Consider the following 17,597-nt stretch of genomic DNA (forward strand, 5'->3'; position numbering starts at 1 on the left):
AATTGATCCAATATAGCAATAAAACAAGCCATATAGAGGAATCGGTTAACAAGGAATTGATTCTACTGAGAATTGGAATAAGAGAAAATAGTTAAAATATAAAGGACCTTACATGTAGAGGAATCGGCGCCGGAGTTCAATGAACCTGACGACATGAGCGACGACGACGGTGGCGGAGGTAGAGTGATGTAGAGAGTGAGCAGATGAGAGAGGAATAGAGAGAAATGGGGGTTTTCAGTTGTTGATCGAATTTGTTGGGTTTTGGTAGTCGAATTTGTTGGATTGGGGTCGAAAATTACTGGGGTTTTGGGGTTTTGAACTGGTTTGAAATTTCAGGGGGTTTAGGGTTTGATTTTTGCTCGAGAATGGGGAATTTCTGCTCGGATTGCTCGAGTTAGGGAGGATTTGGCTCAAAATTGCTGGGGATTTCGGCTGCTAGTTGAATTTTTTGGGTTCTGAGGTCGAATTGATTGGGGTTTGAATAGTTAATTTTGCTGGGTTTTTGGGGTTTGAACGGCAGCAAGCTAAAGTAGTGCATATTTCATTTTTTTGTCTACAGACTCTACACTGTAAGCAATGGGCGAATGAAGAGGGTAATTGCATACTCTCGTTAAACTAATTTTACCCTAACTAAGGCAAACAAGCTCCTAGATTATGACCATGTTTGGTAATTAGAGTTTTGACAACAAATGAGCTTATTTGACCAATTAAGTTAGAGGTTTGACTACAATCATTACATAAATCATCTAATTTGTTTGTTTGGTAAAAGAGCTTTTTAAATAAGCTTATTGAGGCGAATAAGATAATTTATAAAAAGTTAATTAAAAAAAGATTAGCTTATTGAGTAATGAATGTCAAAAGACAATTTTATCCTAAAAGTTACTCTAATTCACATTCTTGCCCTCCCGATTTCTTACCCTAATCAAGTAAAAAAAAATATTATCAATGTCCTAAATTGTCATTTCATATGTTCAACTATCAAGCAATTACAAATAATAAGATAAGTTTACCCAACAACTCTACATAAAAAGCTCTTATAAATCAGCTAGTCAAAGCAGCTAATGCAACCATTTAGTCAAAACAGCTAATGCAACCAGCTCTTGTCAATCAACTAACCGCTAATTACCAAACAGGACCATAGTAGACTGATAACACTTTCACCGTGGGATACGAAACCATAACTTCGTCATATTTAAGAAAACTATCAAATTGCCTATTTTCAAACACCAAATGGAATGTAGAATGAGCTGAAATAACAACCATATATTTTTTGAAAAGGATGAACATCACAATTAGTATCGAACGAATGAATATTTCAATCTCTTTCAGCCGCAAATTTTTTTTGCGACTGAATATTATGGTAGTCGCAAATAGTAGTTGCAATTTTTTTTATTTGCAACTAAATATTAGGGTAGTCGCGAATATGAGTCGTAAATTAGCGACCGCATTGCAACTAATGTAAAATTAGTAGCAAAATTTGCGACTACTAGTCTTTTTCAGTTGCAAAAATATTTTTTTGCGACTGAAAATTAGGGTAGTTTTAAATATGAGTCGCAAATTTGCGACCCCATAGCAACTACAACAAAATCAGTCGCAAAATTTGCAACTACCCGTCCTTTTCAGTTGCAAAAATATTTTTTGCGACTGAATATTAGGATAGTTGCAAATATCAGTCGCTAAATTGGCTTTTTCTTGTAGTGATATGGAGTGGCAACTTCGGCTCTACATTGTGAGGCATGGGCTTGCTTGGAGGCTATGAAATGGACAAGGGCAAAAGGTAAGTAAGGGATCCTCATCCTATCGGACTCCATTGTTCTAATCAACAATCTTCAAAGTAAATTAGGTAAGGATGTTTTGATAACCTGGATAGTGAAGGAAATTAAGGAAGTGGGTGCCTCCTTTCAAAGATGCACAATTATAAAGGTCCAAAGAGATCAAGTTCGAAGGGCAGACGATATTGCTAAAAAATGTCGGACTACCCTTTCAAATTATTAGGAAGTTAATTTGATGTAAAATTTGCTATTGTCAAAAAAAAATAAAAAATAAAAAATAAAAAAATCATTTTAGGGTAGGTGTTTATGTGGATTTGGGTGTTCATTTTATCCTCTTTTATTAAAAATATTTATATACACCTATATACAAGGTATATCATATTAAAGGTTTTTTTTGCTCATTTCAAATCCTAAAAATGAAGAATGAATATATATATATATATAGGGAGGCTCTCGTGAGAATTTTTCTTATGTGAGAACACTTTTTATGTTCTAAATCTGATGTTCTAAATTTTTCCCCAAATGTTCTAAATTAAATCAAATGTTCCAAATTAGTACTCAAATGTTCTAAACCATAAATTAGTTAAGTTAGATGTTATAAATTTCGAATGACTTATTCCAAAATTTTAACTTATATTTTCTAAATTTTAAAACGTGCGTGTGTTCTAAGATTTTTAGTTATCAATAACTATATACTAAAAGACACACCAGCAATGACACGTGTCATCTCCTGGTGTGTCCTTAGATTTTTTTTTTTTTAAAAAAAAAACTATTTAAGAAAAAAATCTTTTTAAATATATAAAGTATTATATTAATTTCCTACAAAGTGTAAGAAAAGATTTTGATGAATCTTTCCAAAATAAAACAGATTGAGAATCATAAACTTAAGCAAAAAAATTAAGTATAAATTCTTAAATCTTAACATAATTTGTTATGGACTATTTTTGGAAGGAAAGACATATTAGGTACTATGTACGTTTATTAAAACAAGATTATATATTTTTTCTTGATTTTGTTTTAAATTATGTAATAGAATGAATTGAAGCTACAAGCTTAAATAATGAAATGCGAATATCAAATCATCAAATGATACTTTATTTATTTATTTTTATTTCCTTGAATGATTTATGATTAGAATTTCAATCCATTAGTACTGTATAGATACTTCAATAATACATGCCAAGAACAACACATATTGATTATTCTTAGTGTCATTTTTCCTGTCATTTTTTTTTTTTGTAGATTATCAATATTCAATTGATATGAATATAACATATGGAAGTTAAAAAAAATATAATACAGTGTTACTTTTAAAAATATTTATTGAAAATTACCGTGCATGGCACGGGACCTAACCTAGTATGTTCTAAATTCGAAAGCATATGATCCAATTTTTACTCGCATGTTCTATATTTTTACTATATGTTCAATATTTTTACTCCCGTTTTCTATATTTTATACCAAGTTTTCTAAAATTTTTATTCACACGTTCTAAATTTTAAATTAGATGTTCTAAATTATTGCTCACACACATGTTCAAAATTATTAGTCATATGTTCTAAATTTAAATTTGAGTCGCATGTTCTAAATTTTTACTCACGTGTTCTAAATTATAGATCAGTTCTCATATAAGTATGAATTCTCATATATGAACCTATTCTCACTGGATCCCTCCCATATATATATATATATATATATATATATATATATATATATATATATATATATATATATATATACCCCCAAGTGTATTTAACAGATATTGTCTTTTTTATGTTCATTTCAATCAACAAGTTGTAATGGTTGTAGCTAGGGACTTGCTTGCAATTTTAATAATTCCCTAGCTACTAGCTTGACCATTGGAGCTCGAAAACACAATTAGCTTGGCTAAGAAAATTAGCTTTGCCAAGCTAATTTGCTTGGAAATTAAACTTGCCAAAATAAAAAAAAAAAAAATGCACATTGCACCAATTAAGTTCTTTTCATGTATTTTCTATCCAACAACTACTACTAAGCTAATAGCTATCCATTGGAGCAAAAAGTAGCTAAACTGATAATTAGCTTAAAAGCTTATGTGGCACGATAAGCTAATTGTCAAATTAGCTTACCATTGAGCTATGTCCTTTTGGAATTTACTTCTATTCATTACCATTATAAGTGTTATGTTATGATTAACGGGCATGAAAAGGCTTAGTAAATGAAAATGTCATCTTAAGAAAGATTACATGCAACTTATTAAATGGAAATGTGAGACCATATTTATTCATTTTCTAAGTTGTATACTCTATCTCCCACATTACATGATTTGTTCGAGTATTGGCTCTATGTCTTCTACACAAAACACAAATGCGCCTAACTCAATGGCCCAATTTCGGCCCAACTCTTCTCCTACCTGCCTATCCATTGCCTCTGCTCCTGTCTATTGGCCCATTCAATTGCAGCCCAATGGGCCAACTGTCCCATCGCCTATCCAGCAACAAAGCCCAACCTGCCTTAAATTACCAAGATAATGTCATTCGGACCGCAAAGTTTCATATGTGACTAGCCACATCGTGTAGTCATGGTCACTTTGTTGTTTGGTCGGTAAGGGGTTACACAATCTTTCATGGTTATTCGGCCAATCAGGGATTACCTTATCAAGGGTTACTCGGCTGATCTGAAATTACTCGATTAGTCAGGGGTTAATCGGTCACGAGTTACTCAGTCAAGGGTTACTCGATCGGTTAGGGGTTATTTGATCAGTGTTTTGGTGTGTGTTAGCTGGCCGCGTGATATGGCCTACCAAATAAAAAACGCGCTACATTCGAACAGTTTGTTGGGTGGAAAAAAAAATGTATGTTGATTACTATTAGAGGTTTGCTCAGTTTCTTACCTTGATTAGTAAATTTGTACTATTCATGGTAGAACCAGTACTAGCACCATTAACGGTTTTACCATGAATAGGGATTTTTTTTTTCCCCCAATGTAAGTAAAGGAAGGGGTGGTGTGGTGGTTGGACTAGTGCGTGGCTTGTTTTACTTTGTTATTTAAAACAAACAACATAGTAAATATAAGGGTTTTTCATTCAATTCTCTTTCTTTCTCACTTCCATTCTTTTTATCACATGCTTACCAAACGATCCTTAAAAACAAAATCAAAGTAGAGTATTTAAATAATATAATTGAAAGTTAAAACATTAATAGGAATGGAAAAAAAATAAAAGAAGTAAATTATAGCTATCATATTACCCATATGGATCCGATGCGTGCATGTGTTTTTTTTTTTTTTTTTTGTTCCACCCTGTTTACCTTTTGAGTTAACTAGGTTAAGTCTCGTGTCATGCACGGTAATTTTTAATACTTAATAGTTATCATTAGTTTAACACTATTATTTAATTATAAAAAATTATACCTAATTGCAAAATAGGATGAAAGTTCTGTAATTACAAAAAAAAAATTTAAAAATTTATCACACTAAAGAAAACAGAGACAATGATATATGCACGACTAATAAAAAATAACTATGAATTACATTACAAAGTTATAAACTATTATTGCATATTATCACTAGTAGAATAAACTTAATTGGCAGCCACAAATGGCAAGCGGTTTTTGAATTCCGCTTGCCAAAATATAAATGGCAAGCGGTTTTGGATGAACCGCTTGCCAAAATGCAAATGGCAAGCGGTTTTGGATGAACCGCTTTCCAAAATGTAAATGGCAAGCGGTTTGAGCATTGAACCGCTTGCCATTGGTTAAAAAAAAAAAACCCTTACAAATTAGAAACCCATCCCACATATTCACTCGGCGCCTCTATCCTCTCTCTCCCCTCATTTTCATGGTTCTCCTCTCTCTCTCCTCTCAACTTCTTATGCTCTCTCTCTTCTCTTCCTCCATCACGCCTCACTTCTCTCTCCCCCTCCCCCTCCATCTCCTTCTCTTTCTTCTCTCAGCCTCCCTTCTGTCCTTTCTCACGCCTCACCACAACAGTTACGAGTGACCAGCAACCTTCGACGAGCGACCAGCGACGAGAAGAAGGCGGTAGGGTTCAGATCTTCCGGCTCGACGTTTGGGTATTACGCTGCTTCTCATGTCAGTCTCGCTTTAATTTTCGATATTTCGTTGAATTTTGTACCTAATTTTCGAGTTTTGGAAGTTTAAATCTAATTCATCCTAATTTTGCAAAACTTTTGTTGTTTTTAATTTAAGATCTGAAATTATTGTTGTTTATTTTTAATTTAAGTTTAGATCTGAATTTTTAGCTAATTTTCGAGTTTTTGTTGTTTGGATTAGCGCAATTTTTTTTTCTTAAGTTTGTGCTTGTTTGGCAGATACGGGTGAATCGGGATAGGGTGCTGGTGGCGGTGATAGGGGGCGCGCGCGGCTGGTGGTTTGCATGCTGGTGGTGGAACTGGAACAAGAGCAGAAAATCAGAAAATTAAGGGTTTGTTTGGCATCACTGCGGTTTTCTGCTTTTTGGTTTTTTTTTATTTTTAAAATCATATGATATATGTCATATAAAGAATTAAAAATTAGTCAAATTTATTAAAATCATGATAATTTGGAAAACTGACAATAAAAAAGTGGAAACACCTTTTTCTTGTTTTCTGTTTTTGGTTTTTAGTTTTCAAAAACATAAACTAAAAACAAAAAATGATGCCAAACACGCCCTAAGTTATTTATTAATTTATATATTGTATTTTTTTTTTGAAGGATCAGAAAATGTAATATTGAAGAAATTGATTAATGAAAATAGTTATGGTTATACATATGTTAAGTTATTATGTATCAATTTAATTGAAAAAAAACATTTTTTTTAATTATTATAGGTGTAATGGGCAGCGGTTTGGAGCCCAAACCGCTTGCCATTACCTTCAAATGGCAAGCGGTTCAGAACCGCTTGCCATTTAAAATGCCAATGACAAGCCCCCCAAGGGCCCGCGGTTCAAACTTCAAAACCGCTTTCCATTAGGGGGTTTGAACCGCTTGCCATTAAGTTTATTCTTCTAGTGATGTATTGTATAAAAAAATAATATCTTTGTTTGAATGTGTACAAATAGAATATACTTATCAAATAGGAAATGAAATATTATTGCATAGTTTGTATTAAAAACTTCTCTAAGAAGCTATTCCTGGTTTCGCTTTTAGTATAAAGTTATATATTCGAATTCAAGGCTCAGCTCTAGGTGATTAGGTTCCAGTCCCCTTCTAATTGTTGTTGTAAGGGATCGAACACGCGATTCTCCTTAAAAGTGCAGCCTAATTACCACTGCACCATCATCCAATTGGTATGCGTCATGCGTGCATGAATTTAGGAAAGCACGTAAGGCTATATATTTATTCAAATATGAAATTCCTTTAACCATTTTTAAAGTATTTAATGTAAAAGCATGAATGCTAACTGACGAGTCTCGAAATCTATTAATAAGACGATTAACTGTCCAAAATGAAGCTCTTGATGTCAGGAACAAGCTGTCCAAATTAGAGCAAAATCAAACCACGATAGCCCCTCTGATTATAGCTTTGATCATGGTAGTGTTGAAAAATCTGAAAACAAACTATGATATCTAAGCCCTCTCTCTCTCTCTCTCTCTCTCTCTCTCTCTCTCTTTTTTGGTTTTTTTTTTTTTTTGGTTTTTTTTTTATTTTTTGGTGTTCCTATTCTGAAAAATGTTGAACGTACGCAAGAATAAACCTCATAAACCTTCTCTTTTGAGCCATAACACCCGTGCCAAAAAAGACCAAAAAATAAAACATAACAAGTCTATCACAAAAGCCCACAATACAAGTGTCCAAAAACAATACTTTATAAAAGTATTGCAAAATGGGCTGATACCACAAGTAGATGGTAGATTGGCTTTGCTATCAAATTGAACACTGTTGGAGTAGCCTTTGCAGTAATTATTGCCATCAGGAAGGGGCTAACCTTGGCTTGGGAAAGTAACATCAAGTTTCTCGAGCTTGAGATCGATGCATAAGTTTTTCATTTTATGCTGGACCCTCTTATGTACACCGATATTACTTAAAGAGTAAGTGGTGTGCTACCTTTCTCCATGCTAAAAGGTCAGCAAATTACTTATCTCGCGGCTTAGCATGTTGTGGTAGGAACCATTGAACCTCCTAAAACGCTTGAGACATCTACAAGATGGAATTGCTAGACGCTTATATCTCCTATGAGATGATAAACATAGTCTCATCCACTGACTACTCTTCGTATTTCAGTTATTGCTTATGTTAATTTATGACTTCATAAAAAATGTATCTTATATACTTATATCAATACGCCTAAGTGGCGTTACTTTGTACTTTAATTCACCCAATTTTCCCTCCAAGGTACTCCCTCCATCTCATAATATAGTTCTTATTTGTGTTTTTTCACGGTGTTTAAGAAATAAGAGCAGAAAGTGGATGAAATATATTAATAAAGGTGAAAAAATACAATCATAGATAAAAGTCAGTGAAAGAAAGTGGAAAAAAGTACAAAATATGTGCAAAATTCAAGGGTATATTAGAAAATACAATAAATAAAGTTAAAAAAGTGAGTGTATAATCAGGGGCGGACCTATTAAGGTTCATGGGTGGCACCGGCCCCCTCAAAAATAATATTTTTTACATTTTATTAATATAGGTAAAGGTATAAATTTATAGGTTAAACACAGTTTTAATGTAATAAATAACATTAATTATTTTTTCATAGTGGTGATGCATTGAGTTTATGCAAAAAATCTTAGGTTCAAGCCTTCACACAAGTGTTTTTTTTTTTTTTTTTTTTTTTTTTTTTTTTTAAGTGCCCCTCCACAGTAAATGAGTAAATATTCTACATCCACCACTGGTATAATGGACTTTACATTCGATCCAAAAATAAAAACAGGAACAACATTTTGAATCTTCAAAATAAGAATAGAGGAACTATATTATGAGACAAAGGGAGTATATTTCTTACCTCCTTGATGTACTATATATGGCTTTCCTTTCGACTTAAAAAAAGTGTGGAATATCCAGTATGATACATATTTATTTTTGTTTGGACATGTATATCGAATTGGTTATAAAATTGTTTAAATACCAAATTTTGTCCTTAAGTGTAGGATAATCTATAAGGAAAAATATATAAGTGAGATCTTGTTAAATTCGTAATAATATATATTTTATTAATATTTAAATTTCATAATTTTTTTCATTACGAAATTAAAGATAGTTAGCGATAAAATGTTATACATAAAGCAATGGTTTAATCTGAACTTATTTTTTCTAAAAATAAGTTTAACTAAACAAGTTCTTACTGTCAAACACATTAACTTGATCCTACATAAATTGTTCTCAAACTGATACGTATAATGGATCTTCTGCTTTCCATATGCTCTAATCTATTTGAGGCCAACTTCAAATGCTAGATATCTGCAAGCTGGCTAAATTTTAAACTCCTTTTCGTCGAGGCCCAGTCAAGGCCCAATTACAGATGCTAAGTGTTATGTTAAGTAACTTTGCAAATGTAACATTTTTCAAGTATAAATAAGATTTCAACCCTTAACTATTAAGACACAAAGGCATTTTTTTAATGACGGATTATATGACAAATTACAAGTTTATCACATTCAGATGAGAAATTACAAGTTCATCACCGTCATATTGTTTATTAAAAAGAAAAAATTGTCCGGAATAATCCCACATTTGGGGCGTCCACCCAAAATAATTCTACCTTTAGGTTATTTTTAAATAATCCGACCTTTGATGTCAATTTGCTTATAATGATCCCAAGTGACCAGTAACCTGCTAAGCAATTTTTTTTTTTTTTTTTTTTTTTGGTTTAAAGTACACAGGTCATCGTATAATTTGTCTAAAATTTTAATTAAAAAAATGAATTTAAAAAAAAAAACCGGTACCTACCCACTCCCAAGCCCCAGCCACCGCAATAAGCGTCGAATAAAATCTACCCACCATGAGATCGGAGCTCGTGACGCAAGATGTGTTGTTGCCAGATCGTTGTCACTACTGTCGGTGGTCTAGGTGGCCAAAATCAGGGCAGAAAAAGGTAAGGGAGGCCGAATTCAAAGTGAGGGAAGGGGAGGATGTCGTAATCTGGACAGGGGATCGGAAGTGGAGGGAGGCTGAAATCGGGGCGCGGGAAGTGTAGGACAGAAGCCAAAATCGGGACGGGGGAACGACAAAGGTGCCGAAATCGGGACGAATATTCCAAAGCCGAGGGTGGAGGGTGGTTATTGCTTGTCGGTGCTTCCCGAAATGTTGCTTGAGTTTTCGAAGGAGGGTTAGGGATGTTGGTGGAGTGCACCGAATTATTCAGTGGTGAATTCAATAATTGAAAAGAAAGAGGATGGGGTTGGTTCATGGTGCGGCCATACTTTGACGGCAGTTACGGCGAAGCTTTAGGCGGTCAGCGTGCGGGAGAGAAGAGTCTAGTAGCTGGGAACGGGCGACAGGGGAAGGTGGTTTTGGCTTGTGGAGGCTTTTTCAAAATAATTCATTAATTTTTCTATTTTTTTCTTAAAAAAGTTAAACTTTTGTTAATTTTTTTACCAATCGCTGGCCAACACGTGTCAGATGACTTATTATAATTGGTTAATTGACCGGTTGGGACCATTTAGAGCAAATTAACTATGATGGCCGAATTATTTAATAATAACCCACAGGTATGATTATTTTGGGCGGACGCCTCAAAGTTGAGATTATTTTGGGCAATATTTTCTATTAAAAGCATAACTTTAAATAAATCAATAATTTTTTATTTAATATGGGGGGTCTATTGTTGATATAATCACAAAATTGTTATGTTGGGGATGAGCATAACAGGATACCCTGTTAAATTCCTTGAAATGGGAACCGGAACCTATTGCGACAAATTCCTAAAAATGACAACCACAACCAGAACCCTATCTTTTATTATATTTCGTACTTTTTTTTGCCATTTTTTTTAAAAAATTGTAGGGTCATAAATTTACAGCTTGCAAAAATAACAAACCAAAAATACTCCCTTCGTCCATTTATCCATGCGTGTAGTTTTAGGAGAAATTGGAGAAAGTAAGAAAATATGAAGGTAATAGGGTTGGTATGTAGAAGAATAAAAAATTGTAAAAATTAAAGCAAAAGTAATGGAAAGAATTGAGCAAAGAGAATATGAATTTAATAAAATATGATTTATGTTGGGTCTACTAGTTGAGAGAAATGAGTTAAGTATTATAAAAGCTTTTCAAATAAGGAAATGAAGCAAGTATCTAAAAAAGGTCGTTATAGAAAAGTGGAGCAAGTATTTAAAAACGAAGGGAGTTTTGTTTACCAAATTTAATACATAGAGTTATAACAATCATTTTATATTAAGTGAAAATTGGGCTGAAATTGATATATGATCTGAACTTAAGTAACACTTTTATTAGGTTACAAGGTACCCTACAGGTTCTGGCTCAAAAATAGTGAGAACTTGAACCGGAACCTGTTACAACAGGTTCCCTATTTTACTACCCCGGAACCAGAATCTCTTGTATAGGTTTCGGTTCCGGAACCTATGATTTCTAATAGATCTGGTTCTAATCTAGGGTACCCTAAATTTTTGCTTAACCCTAGTTGACTAAACACATTTGTTGATTTATTTATTATTTTTTCGCTTGATAAATAAAATCAAAGTGATTAGTGGCGGAAGCAGAAAATTTGTATTGGGGGTGCGGTGTGGAGGGGGGGATCAAATTTTTTATTGACATAATCAAATACTTCGTATGTTTTATTTTTACATCTCAATAAAAATTTTATTTTCAATTTTTCATTGGACAATGTATAAACTAAAAGTTTGTGGGTAATAAATTAATTCTATCATACAATGTTAGGTAATGATGAGCGAAAAAAAAAAAGGAAATATGTGTGAAGCAACCCTCGAACTCTGGTCAAGTGGAACACACATTCCTAGGATTTTCATAGAAACCAGTTTAGCTATCCACAAGAAAATAACATTGATGCAAAAAAACAATTTAAAATTGAATCATGGGGGTGGCCATAGCCTACACCTGACCCCCTTGATTCCTCCCTGAAAGTGATACATTAGGGATTCCTCTTACTATATAATTTAAAGTAATATTGAGTATGACTTACAAATTAAAAACAGATAAATATAACAAGTAAGTATGTACAACTTAGCAAAACAAAGAAATCATATTAATTAGTTTTTGATGAGAATCAAGGTTGGCCTAGTGATTAGAGGTTCTGCTTGTACATTTTATGAGAGGGGTTTAATTCTCACCTCAAGCAAATGGGATCCTTAATTTATCCTTTGCGGTAATTCTTAAGTTATGTTATTGTAGATAATAGGAGACTAATTATGTCCAATTTATAATATGAAAAAAAAAAAAAGAACTGGTCATATTGTTTCTCATCAAAATAAACATATTTCTCTGGTATTTTTTTTTTTAAATAATTTTTTAAAAGTTGAAAATCTATGAGTTCTACCACCTTGAAAATAATGTTGAGATCGATGAATCTTACAAAGCCGTTAGTGAACCTACTTACCTTGTGGATTACAAAGTACTTCCTTCGTGTAAATCAGATCAACCGTTCTTTTATCACGTTTGCTTGTCTTATTTATAAGCGTATAATTTAATTTTAAATAGATATGATTTTCTTATTAATTACAAGCATATAATTTAATTTTAAGAATCATTGATTAGTTAGTTAATCAAAATTCAAAACTTTACAAAAGAAAAACAAACAAAAGAGTAAAGACAAAAGGTAATTGATTAAAATCAAGATCTCTTATTAGTTATTTCTTTCATAATAATTAATTAATTAACACCGTTGGCAATGCAATTTGTTTCTTGGATTTTGACAATAATATTTGGCGGTGGACAGCACCTTTTTCTACTTTTCTTTGAATTTTCCTTCGTTACTGTGCATGATTAACAACTTTAATTAATTAATTTATTATTATGGTGGAATTATGGTGGTGTAATATTTCTTATAGCTAGTCCTATAATCTTTAACATTAGAGTGGCAGACCATTTAGCATTTCACTTTCTACCTTTTAATTTTTGTGTTGCTTTTGACCTAATCCTTTTTTTAAACCAAAATTTGGAGATACAAACTAATTCGATTAAAGTACTAAACAAATTGGAGTTTAGTAACGCTATGTGATTTTTATTAATTTCCTAATCTAATCTTACTCTGCATGATTCAAATAAATGAAATGTGCATCGTCAGCCATGTGTTAATCAGTTAATGTCTTAAAGATTTACAATGACAGGAGGTGTAGATTCAAATATCGGGCCGGGCCCTTAATGTTAAGTAAAGTTTTAGATGATATTCAGCTCATATCATATTGGGTCTAACTTGAAAAAAAAAAAATTGGGTAAGGACCCTTTAGTTGATCAATTAGATATACCTTTTTGAGCCATTAGATTTAGGACTCCTTGTATTATCCTCTTGTTTCTTTCTCCATTATAGTGAAGAAGCTCTCGAATCCCCTACTTGTGGATGTAGGTCTATTTTGACCGAACCACGTAAATTCTTGTGTTCTTTGTATATCTTCTTTATTGTTTTTCTCGTCCTTATTTCATTGACTTGTTCCGCATTAATCAAACACAATTACACCCTTATTTCCTAACAAGTGGTATCTAGAGCCAAGGTTTTAAGGTCTTAAGGTTTAGGTGTTTATAGATTAGTTTGATTAAACTATGCCAATGAAATTTGACATTGAGAAATTTGATAGGTTATTGAATTTTGGCCTATGGCAATTGAAGATGAAAGCCATCTTGGTTCAAAGTGGCTGTCACAAGGCTCTTGCTTGAAGGTGTATCCAAAAAGCCTTCGGGCATGACAGTGGATACATTGGAGGAGATCGATTTGAAGGCTCTTTTGACAATTTAATTATGTCTTTCTAATGATGTTTTGAGAGAGGTTGCCAAGGAGACGACTTCTGCGGGTTTGTGGTTGAAGTTGGAGTCACTTTATATGACAAAGAGCGTGACCAACCGTCTACTACTTAAATCTAGACTTCATGATCTTCGTCTAAAAGAAGGTAAACCGCTTAAGTCTTATTTAGATGAATTCTTCTCTATTATTATGGATTTGCAAAAACATCGATGTTGAGATCGATGATGAGGATATGGCTATTAGGTTGTTGTGTTCTTTACCCCCTAAGTATAAGTACTTTCGAGATACTTTATTGTATGGTAGAGATGATTTGAGTTTGGAGGATGTTAAGGATGCCTTAACTCAAAGAGATTTAATTGACAATAAATTGGTTAATAAATCTAATAATCCGGATCAAAATAAAGCTTTAGTTGCTCATGGTGGTAATAAGAATTTTGATAAAGGAAAAGTTCGTAACTATTGTCATGTGAAGGGTCATATCAAAGCCGAATGTTGGAAATTAAAGAAGAAGAATGAGGAGAAGTTCAATGAGGACAAATCCAAAAATATGGCCAACAACGATGATGATTATGATTATGAACTTTAGGGTTACGAGCTTTGGGGTTGCGGTTTATACGATCTATTCATGATAAGTTCCCCTTTGAGATCTCTTGGTAAAACGAGAAATCGTGTGGATTTTTGGTATGGAGTCTATGATAGATTGTTTTTTATTTTTCGTTTGTAATAAAGTAGCAATCTTGGTTACGCATTAGATTTTGTTCTAGTTATGCTATTTCTTATCTCAATTTTGGTACTTTTGTGATCTATTAAGTACAATTGCAATTTAGAAATTCTTGATGTAATTTTTATTTTTCTAGAATTGCTTAAGTTTTTTTAGTTTGATTTTTTTGAGATGAAGAAGTGTTTGAAGAAATTTTGGTCAATTTTGATAAGCATTCTTGGCGTCGAGACATTATACTCTCAATCTAGGCCATGTGATGGTTTTGTGTACGGAATTTTGTGTTCGGAGACGCAGCGGTTCACAAGTTATGGAAGATGTCCGTTTGGTGATATCGTAATGTGAGTAGGCTTATGGAGTTTTGTTTAAGGTGGAGGTTTTATGTTTTATTATGAGCATTACTTCTTGGCTTTTTGGTTCAAGGTGGAGTTACCTTGTTTTTGGTCGATTTCAAGTCAAGGTGGAGATTGTTAAATTGTTACTCGAAATCTAGTATGGCTGACTTTGAACGCTTATATCTCTCAAGATACATTTGATTTTGAGGTGATTCAAGAGGCGATAGCTTGGTTCAAGAGCTTTCCAACGATAGGTCATATGCCCAATTCCAATAAGAAAAGAGAAAGTTATGACCGTTTTGTGAAAACCTGACGAAGCTATAGCTATAGCAACGAGGCTGCGAGCTAGAGCTCTATGCGAGTGAGCTATAGCTCGGCCTTATGAGGACTTGCGGCAGGCATGAACTAGCCGCCGAGATATAGCTCGGTAGTTAGGTTATTTTAGTATAATTTATGGAATATTTCCTAAAATTATATTTTTTCTATGACGGCTATTTGAGTATACTTGGTGAACAATGTTAGGGTTTTATTAGGGTTTCCTTGTGTTATAAAAGGACCCTTTAGTTTATCAATTAGCTATAACTTTTTGAGCCATTAGATTTAGGACTCCTTGTATTATTCTCTTGTTTCTTTCTCCATTATAGTGAAGAAGCTCTCGAATCCCCCACCCGTGGATGTAGGTCTATTTTGACCGAACCACGTAAATCCTTGTGTTCTTTGTATATCTTCTTTATTGTTTTTCTCGTCCTTATTTCATTGACTTGTTCCGCATTAATCAAACACAATTACACCCTTATTTCCTAACAGATGTTTATGAATAAAATGAATTTTACTTATCTTTCACTTATATGTACTTAGCATATTTTGCTAATTCAAACTTTCTATTTTGTTTTGGTTCACCCTGTTTACTTTATCGGTAAGCAGTGATAAATTTTTCGGTGGAGTATTTTAATGCACATATGAAACTCTCAGGATTTGCTTCACCTAAATTAGGAATGTTGTTTTTTAATTCGGTTTTTTTGAGTACTCATAACAGTTGTTTGCAATTTTAAGTATTAATAAAGTAAGAGTTGAGGTTTTCCCTACAAGTTTGTTATTATAACGTTAAGTTTTAAAGTATTATGCCTAAGTCTATCTCTATAGTATAATTGTACTTTTTATACTAGTATTTTCATAGAGGGGGATTTGGGGGGGTGTTACACCGAGTCATTATATGTATATTGAAAATGATTTTATATAATAAAAATTATGTGATGAAATATAAATATCGATCACATTAATTACATTTTTTTAATAGCATTAATTACATTTATTTCAATACTCGTAATATGTAAAATATGTTTTACTAACAATTATTGAACATCAAAAATATTATCCAATGCCAGTATCCTAAAATTATTAATTTACTTCGTTCTTCAATTGTTATAGGAAAAATCATTAGCTTCAAATGTCTAATGTATATTTCGGGTTACATATTTAAAACAACTATAGTTTTTTTTTTTTTTTTTTTTTTGACAAAGGATACAAACAACAAATTACATATTAATACTAAAGCAAATAGAGTTAGCCGTCGCTTCTCCAGCAATTAGGTGAGCTCTGTGGACGCGCTGTCGATCCGCCTTATGGATACGGCAAACCCGAAACCTAGAGGCAAGTTGTAAAATCCTCCGAATGAGCCATATATAAGCGATATAACCTTGCCCCTCCCCTCGAAGCAGGGAGACCAAAAGATGGGAATCAGTAAAAACCGCGAGAGACAGAAAACCTTGATCAAACGCCCATTGTAGCCCATACATGCAGGCCAAGCCCTCCGCATGTAAAGCCGAGGAACAAACCCCGAAGTTACTACCTCCCCTAATCCGAGCATCCAGAGGGTCATCATTATCCAAGCACCAACCCATTCCTGCTCGTCGAGAATCTTTGAACCAGGAGCCATCTATCTGAAGAGAAAGTAAAGCACTCCCATGCGGAGTCAGGCCAAGCTGAGCCATGTAAAAACCAGGCGGAGAAGAGGCTCCGCCATCTGTCGTCGTAATAGTTGGGATACTAGTAGGGGTATCTGAGTTGACAAAAATTGAATGATTATCCATTACCTCCTGAAACATAGATTCTAAAGGATGAGACGCAGAAGAATCCCCAAAAAATCTAGAATTACGACATAACCACAAGCCCCAAAGCGTACCGACAAAGGTACCTAAGCGAGTACTAGAAAGACCATCCTGACTGATAAAAAGTCGGATATAATCTTGGATCCAATCCGAGAGAGAAAGGTGACCGTTAAATTCTGAGCGAATGCCAAGGAATCCAACCCTCCAAACCGAACGTGCATTAAAGCACATTTTGAAAAGGTGTTGTAAATCCTCCGGTTCCAAACGACAGAGGTCACGGGACACGTCTAGAATCGGAACTCCTCGATGATTGAGTTCCACCTTGACCGCAAGAGCGCGGTGTAGTAGTTTCCATAAGAACAACTTCCATTTAGGTTGCACCGGAAGAGACCAACGAACCTTCCAGAAAGAAGTAGAAGTAGAAGGTATAGAAGGAGGGGAAAGTTGTTGTTGAAGCATAGCATACCCAGTTTTGACCGAGTACTTTCCAGAAGGGGTACTCGACCAATAACGGAAATCGTCTGGAGTCATATCAGGGGCTTCCATTGCCAGGATTGTAGAAGCATCCGCAGGAACAAACCAATCGACAAATTTAGTAGTATCCCAACCCATGGTCTGAGGGTTGATGAAAAAACTGACAGTATGAGGGGCCGTATGTGGCAAAAGAATTCCTGGTTTGAACTCAGGAATGCAGCCATTTACCCACTTAGCTGACCCATCTAGAGTGGACTTGCCATTACCAGTTTTCCAGTTACAACCGGAATTCAACAGAGTGTCCGCCCTGAGCAAACCCCGAAGGCCGTAGGAGTGGCGACCTG

Source organism: Chenopodium album, chromosome 7 (assembly GCF_948465745.1).
Source record: "Chenopodium album chromosome 7, dcCheAlbu1.1, whole genome shotgun sequence".
NCBI classification, from domain to species: domain Eukaryota; kingdom Viridiplantae; phylum Streptophyta; class Magnoliopsida; order Caryophyllales; family Amaranthaceae; genus Chenopodium; species Chenopodium album.